The following is a 6897-nucleotide window of genomic DNA, read 5'->3' as shown; positions in this document are numbered from 1 at the left end:
ATTTAACTCTTATTGGAGAGTTGGAACGTTAACTCTGACTTAGTGTTGAATACCAAATCTGTCTGGAGTTGATCATTCAACACTTATTCATGCTAACTAGGTGTTAAGAGTTTATATACTAACCCCCACAGAGGATTTTAGTTTAACTACATCAGAGTTATCTTCTAATTCATTCTGTGAATTTTACTGTTCTGAATTTCTAGAAATTCCTTTGGAAATAAACATTATTGCAAAGAGGACTGCATCAGCTGAGGCAACATGGTGTCCTGTGAGCTCAATTTCCTTTTAATCAGAAAAGGTCAGACACAACAAAAGCCAAGCATCAAACAAAGGAAAAATAAAGACAAGTCAAATGTCCAGCCAAAGGATTTATGGGAGACTCCATCAGGGATGGACCGAGTCAACCGGAGCCACAGCTGGACTGGCCAGAGTGGCAACAAGTTCATCAGACCTCTGTGTTGGGCAGGTTTGGGGAGTGTCTGTGATGATAAAGCCACGACTCTGAAGACGACTGCAGAGTTTGGTGCAAGATGTTGCGTCCTTGCAAAACTCCTGCAGCTCCGAGAAGCTCCAGAGTCGACCTTCCCTGGAAAACAGCTTCTGGGAGGCTTTAGCTCTGGAAGCTTCTTGCTCCCTCTCCTGTGCTGTGCCGTGTTTCAGGCACACTCCGCTCAGGTGATTCCAAATGAACAGCTGGGGCTTGTTGCACAGCAGGCAGTACACAATGTTTTTCTCCATGTTGTTTGGACTGCAAATACAAAGAGAGAGACAAACTCTGCACATCACTTTATAGCACCAGTAGCGTGTCTCGGTATGATGCAAAGCTAGCTATGTCGCTACACTGGACACAGAGCAGTACCTACTTTAAAACTGAACCTTTGTTGATCCTCTGCTGTTTCTCCAAAGCACACAATGTTCTGCACAAAGACATTTAACTTTAGCACATGTATAAAACATGCACGCACACGAGCAGTTCGTTCAGCTAAAAGAAACGCTTCATAGAAACCATTTCTACAAGCAAAGAAAACAAGCCATGACTAAAACAGCAGTTACGTAAATGAGCAGAAGTTGCTAAACAAACAAAACTGAACCAGAAAGTCTCCAGACATCATGTAACCACTGTTTGACAAACGGTCCTACTGTAGGATGATGTTACAGTGATGTCTGACAAACCATCCCACTTAACCGAAGCTGCAAATTCGATAGTTTTGTGCCAAAAGCAGATGGCGTTTTCACTTTAAAATGAACAAACATTCACAAAGGCTTAAAACAATATAGTATCCAAGTCAATAACATGCTAATACTTCCAAGTATGAACACGGAGTAGCGTTAAATCACCCGGTGTTCCAGATTAACTGGTGACGGTGGAACAGATGGTGGATTTTTTAATATTTTGTTGTTAACAGCAACAAGACTGGCGGAGTGTGTCTGAGGGAACCTCACAAATGTCACAGCAACACACTGCAGTGGAACCCCGACTTACGAAATTAATCTGTTCCCGACGGTTTTTTGTAAATCGAAGCAGCCATCGCGCCTTTTGAGTGCTTAGATGCTGGCTGGAGACGGAGTTCTTGGTGGCGGAGGTGGTGGAGGCTGAAGAAAGCATACGTATGCATGCATACATACAGCACCACCACGGGGGAAACTGGCATAACATTAAGGTGTAAAGTTGTTGATTTTTTAATTCAAAGATTAATCAGGCTTTAAACATCAGGAGGTAGTGCAACAGACACTGAAGTGCACATTAAAGACCAGAGAGAACATTATTTTTATTAACAAAAAGTTTTAATCCACCAACAGCCCTGACAAAAAAGAAAGGCAACAAAAAACAATTCAGACATTTTTACACAATTAGTAACACTTCAGCTTTCTTTGTAATGTCTGCTTGTATTTTAAGAAGTATCGCATTTGGGTAAAAACATTACCAATAACTCAAAATTAGAGGAATAAGTGTATATATGTGTCAGCTGTATGCATGCATACATATGCTGCATGTAGGCACACTTTCACCTGAAGGTTGACTTGTTGCTGGCCTCTTTGTGAAAAATCTATCCAACGACGTCTGTCTCTGTCTACTTTTCAAAATGGATCTGAAGTGGGAGATGTCAACAAAATGCTCTATAGCATGAGCGGTAAAGTTCTTTTCAGGGTGATTGTCCTTGATATCGGCCGATGGTATGACGGCCTCCTCCTCCTCCTCGCTGAATTGTTGCTGTACTGATGAGTGCAGCATCGCCTCCAACTCTTGCAGCTCTGCCGTTGACAGCTCCTCTCGATGTTCATGCACAAGGTCGTTTATATCCTCCTCGTCAACCTGCAGTCCCAGGGCGGTGCCGAGATTTACGATCTCCTCAACCTTGACTTCAGGTTGAGGTTCCCCCTCAAAGCCTTCAAAATCTCGAGGGGCAACAGCATCAGACCACAGCTTCCTCCAAGCAGAATTTAGCGTTCGACGACTCACCTCCCGCCATGCCAAAGAAATCAACTTGAGGCATGCAGCGATGTCGAAATGATTTTTCCAAAACTCCCTGAGGCTGAGCTGCGTACTCTCTGTTATGTCCGAACACCGTTTGAACATGTGTTTCGTGTACAGTCTCTTTAAATTAGAGGTCACTTGCTGGTCCATGGGCTGGAGGAGAGGGGTCGTGTTGGGAGGGAGGAAGAGAACCTTGATGAACGAGAACTCCTCCAGGATATCGTCCTCGAGGCCAGAGGGGTGGGCGTTATCGATGATCAGAGGGCACTTCATGGGGAGCTCGTTCTCCTCGAGGAACTTCTTGACAGCAGGGCCAAAGACCAAGTTGACCCATTCGACAAAGAACTGTCGGGTCACCCAGGCCTTGGGGTTGGACCTCCACATAACCTCGAGCCTCTCCTTTAAAGTTTTTGTGTTTCTTGAAGGCACGCGGATTTTCTGAGTGGTACACTAGGAGTGGCTTGACCTTACAGTCCCACTGGCATTAGCACACAGGGCGAGGGTGGAGACGGTCCATCATGGGCTTGTGGCCTGGCATCTTTATTTCCTCCGCGGTGATGTACGTACGCTGCGGCATCTTTTTCCAGAAGAGGCCAGTCTCGTCACAGTTGAATACCTGCTGGGGGATGTAGCCTTCTTGATTTATAAGTTCCTCAAATTTTTTAACAAATTCTTCGGCAGCCTTGTGATTGGAACTTGCTGCCTCGCCGTGACGCACAACGGAGTGGTTGCCAGTCCTCTTCTTGAACCGATAAAACCACCCATGCGATGCCCTGAACTCTGGGGAGGTTAGGGGTGCCTCCTGCGAGGACGTCGATGCCGTTGGCTGCTCATCGGAAGCTGCCTTACTTACTAAATCATTATAAATTGAGGACGCCTTCTCGCAAATGACAGTCTCTGTGGGGGTATTGCCAGTCTCTCCCTTGTCTTTAATCCAAACAAGGAGAAGCCTTTCCATCTCGTCGTGTATGGGGGTCCTCCTTTTGGACATGATGGTGGTGCCCTTTGAAGGTTTACCTGCTTTGATGACTTCTTTTTGTTTTAGAATTGTTCCTATGGTCGAAGGATTTCGGCCATACTCGCGTGCAATAGCACAAAGTTTCCCACCTCGCTCATATTTATCAATAATTTCTCTCTTTGTTTTCATCGACAGTACTTTACGCTAGGGCTGGGTTTTTATAATCGATTCATCGATTAAAATCGATTCTGGCTTGGATAACGTAAAATCGATTCATTAAAATCCTGAATCGATTTTTTAATATAAATTTATTTTGCCCGAAATGCCAGAATCTCAGGTGACATCTCACAAAATTTCAAGAACCACCAAACAGTAAATGAGAGCAGGTACAGGGACTCTGCACATAGACTTAAACACACAGCGCGACCCGCGGATCAGAATCAGTTAGATGGCGCCTTTCTCACGGTCGGGGCTGAAAGCCGACAGCTCGCTGATTCTGATCTGTCGGCGGGTCGGCGCTTTGTGTTCACGCCCTTTATGCGCTGATTCTAAAGCTGTTAGTTTGATCTCTCTCCAAACAATATTGACCGAACCAGCAGCAAAAGAAGATCCAAACGCTTCACATAAACATCGTCATGAATTCACTTTTACTGTTTTGCTTCCATCGCGATGCGCAGCTAGCTCTCTCTCTCTCTCTGTACTTCAAGAACAGTTTCCCTTTCTTCATTATTCGCTTGCTTGTTACGCACAAGTCTACTGTTGCTTACAGCGCTGTCGGCCGCTGTTTTTTTCCCTTTTACATTCTTCCGAAAAGAAAACCTCATTTCTGCCGTTCAATACTGAACAAATTTAAACTTTTTAAAATTATTCAAAATGCAAAACGCTGTGTCTGTAATAAAACCGCTGTAACGTCAGAGGTGATGTTCATGTGTTGATTAATGGTTTTCTTTCGTTTTTGATGTACTGCAGAATATTTTTATAAAATCCCAGGCCAGGAAAACCACCTTCATGTTTTTCTGTGTTTTATCCTCAGCTACTTTGACACAAAGGCATCTGCTGTGATGCTCACACCTGTGATAAAGTCTTGCGTGTGTCAGCTTCCTTTTTATTGATACAAAAATATGTAAATGTACTGATCTGAATTATATTTCTGACTGTCAAAATTTCCCAGATTTAAATCGAATCGAACTAAATCGAATCGATTCGGGACCTTGTGAATCGGAATTGAATCGATTCTAGAAATCAGTGACGATACCCAGCCCTACTTTACGCTTCATTTTGCTAGCTGCGTGGTTCAAGTGGAACAGCGAAGCGCAGGTGTCACTACCCGATCCGTACCGGAAACCCGATCGGTACCCCGCATGCGCGAAAGGTGTCTACTTCCGGTCGAAGCATTTTACGATAGTTACAGGTCAGAGTATCTGTTAAGATGTTAAGAATAACAAGTATCTCTTAACATGTTTCCGCTAATGAAACATTTAATATAATGTAGACAAAAATAAAAAAATTAAAAGATAGTGACGGATCGGGACTCCCGATCCTTACTGCGCATGTGCAAAGTCAGACCATACAAATCGGTTCTACCCGATCCGTACCGCGCATGTGCAGGGGTTTTCTTCTTCTTCTGTTCCTTTAATGGCAGTGTACTCCCCAGTGTACGAGGATACCGCCACCTGCTGACTGAGCGAATGAACCCTATTGTAAACTGAATTAGCGTCATTACAAATGTGTGTTAAATTTGATTTAGTGATAATCGAGTGTGTTTATGCTTGTCTGTGTGGAGAGGATTGTTGGAAAAGTGATGATAATGTCTGCTATCACTGTCAATTGCCAGTAAACACTTCATCTGGCTGCTGAATCTTCACGTGACATATTATAAAGTCTGTATTATTAACTCTGTCATTAGGCACCATTCTTCTTATTTTACGGCGCTGTTGTTCAATCGGGGAACGCTTTCTGTTGAGGAGAAAAGCAAAAATTTGTTGCGGATACGGATTATTCATTGTTTAAATGTCCTGGTAGTCGAAAAGGAGGCAGAGCTGCTGAGAAATGCTAGGAGCTAACTGGGCGCTAACCGTATCATTCAAATATATTGAATGTCGCAATGTTGGCAAAGAGAGGAAGTGACGTAAGATTTGCGCATGCGGGGTACCAATCGGGTTTCCGGTACGGATCGGGTAGTGACAGCAAGTACGGAAGCCAAGGGGTTGTCACATGATTTGGAAGGCACTGTGGGCATTGAAGGCTCAGCCAATCAGAGCCAGCGGATTTCGTTACGCGGGCATTTTGCCGTAACACGGGCAGAAGTATTGCCGTTCAGTGCCTTCGTAACTTGAACTTTTCGTAAGTCGGGGCTCCACTGTATTCTGCACTAGCCAAGTCGCTAGCATTAGCATCCATCAACCTGCAGCCTAAAGCCACAGTGTACACACAATGACCCGCATCCTGATGTGCGAATGACCGAACAACAGCCTGTACTGTGAGGTGCGCCGTGCACATTCATTGTAATGTTTACTAACCTGAGGCAGTGAAGCTGCTGTCAGCCTGGGTAACAAGTAGACGAAAACACAATAATCTTCTGTAAACCGTGAACACAAACGACACACATGCTGTGCTGGGGTTAGCTTCACAACAGGAAGTTCTTTCTGTGAAATTCTTCTTCTGCGCCCCAAAACACTGCTCGGTACCACCATCGCGCTCTGCGCCCTCTAGTGTCCGGATGTAGAATTGCATTTAATGCCTGAAACTCACAATCCAACAGGTTTTTGCAACGTGTTTTTAAATCACTGTAACGTTTGAACCGTTCGCTCAATTGAACCTAATCCAATTGTTTCTGAAAGCAGAGACTCTGCGCTTTCTCTGCATTTAACTTTAGCGTGAATATGCATGCACAGTTTGTTCACCTGATAGAAAAAGTCACATATAAAATTACCCGATACTTGAAAAAACACCAAAGTTAGCAGGTTTACTCTCGCTGTAGTTTCTCCGTAGCGTTACATTCACCTGGAAGTATGTCGGTTCTCAGTCATCCAGCTCAGCGTAGTGTAAGGAGCTGCTGATGGAGAGTCCCGCATTTAGCCATATGGGAGAGTCCCCAAGAGGGTCATGGACCCCTAATCATCCTCTACCTAATCATATGAACCGAGGTGTGAAGATAACAAAGCCAGCAGGCAGGGTGGCACCTTTGTCTCTCATGCACGAAGAGAGACGCCTCTGAAAAGGCCTCCAGGCCTCTTTAAGTGCAGTCACACCTAACAAAAAGGGATCTTAAAACTGGATTATAGATGTTCAACGATGGTCGTTCACACAGCACAAAAGCATTGCACATCTGCCTTTCACGAGCTGCCGTCTTCCAACAAAAAGCATTTACAATTCCTCATCAGCCGTCAAAGGGTTTCCTACAGCTCGCCTCCTGCCTCTTCACAGCCAGGGAGCTTCTAACAACCTCTGACCTCCTGTAGTT

General features: G+C 44.5%; 1 long non-coding RNA gene across 2 annotated transcripts; it reads right to left on the bottom strand.

Annotated features, from left to right (window-relative positions):
* Window positions 1–269: 269 nt before the first annotated feature.
* On the bottom strand, window positions 270–6068 carry LOC309703704. 2 transcript variants are annotated; one of them, XR_014275956.1, is made up of 3 exons: window positions 5954–6059; window positions 864–917; window positions 270–748 (listed from the first exon to the last, which is right to left on the bottom strand). It is a non-coding gene; the product is annotated as an uncharacterized lncRNA (long non-coding RNA). The 2 variants fall into 2 exon arrangements; XR_014275955.1 differs by lacking the exon at window positions 864–917 and having other exon boundaries at window positions 5954–6068.
* Between the last annotated feature and the right edge of the window lie 829 nt (window positions 6069–6897).

Source organism: Aulonocara stuartgranti, assembly GCF_965226115.1.
Source record: "Aulonocara stuartgranti genome assembly, chromosome: 3".
Classification (NCBI taxonomy): domain Eukaryota; kingdom Metazoa; phylum Chordata; class Actinopteri; order Cichliformes; family Cichlidae; genus Aulonocara; species Aulonocara stuartgranti.
Note: the sequence above shows the minus strand (reverse complement) of the source record. Positions and strands in the feature narration are given on the sequence as shown.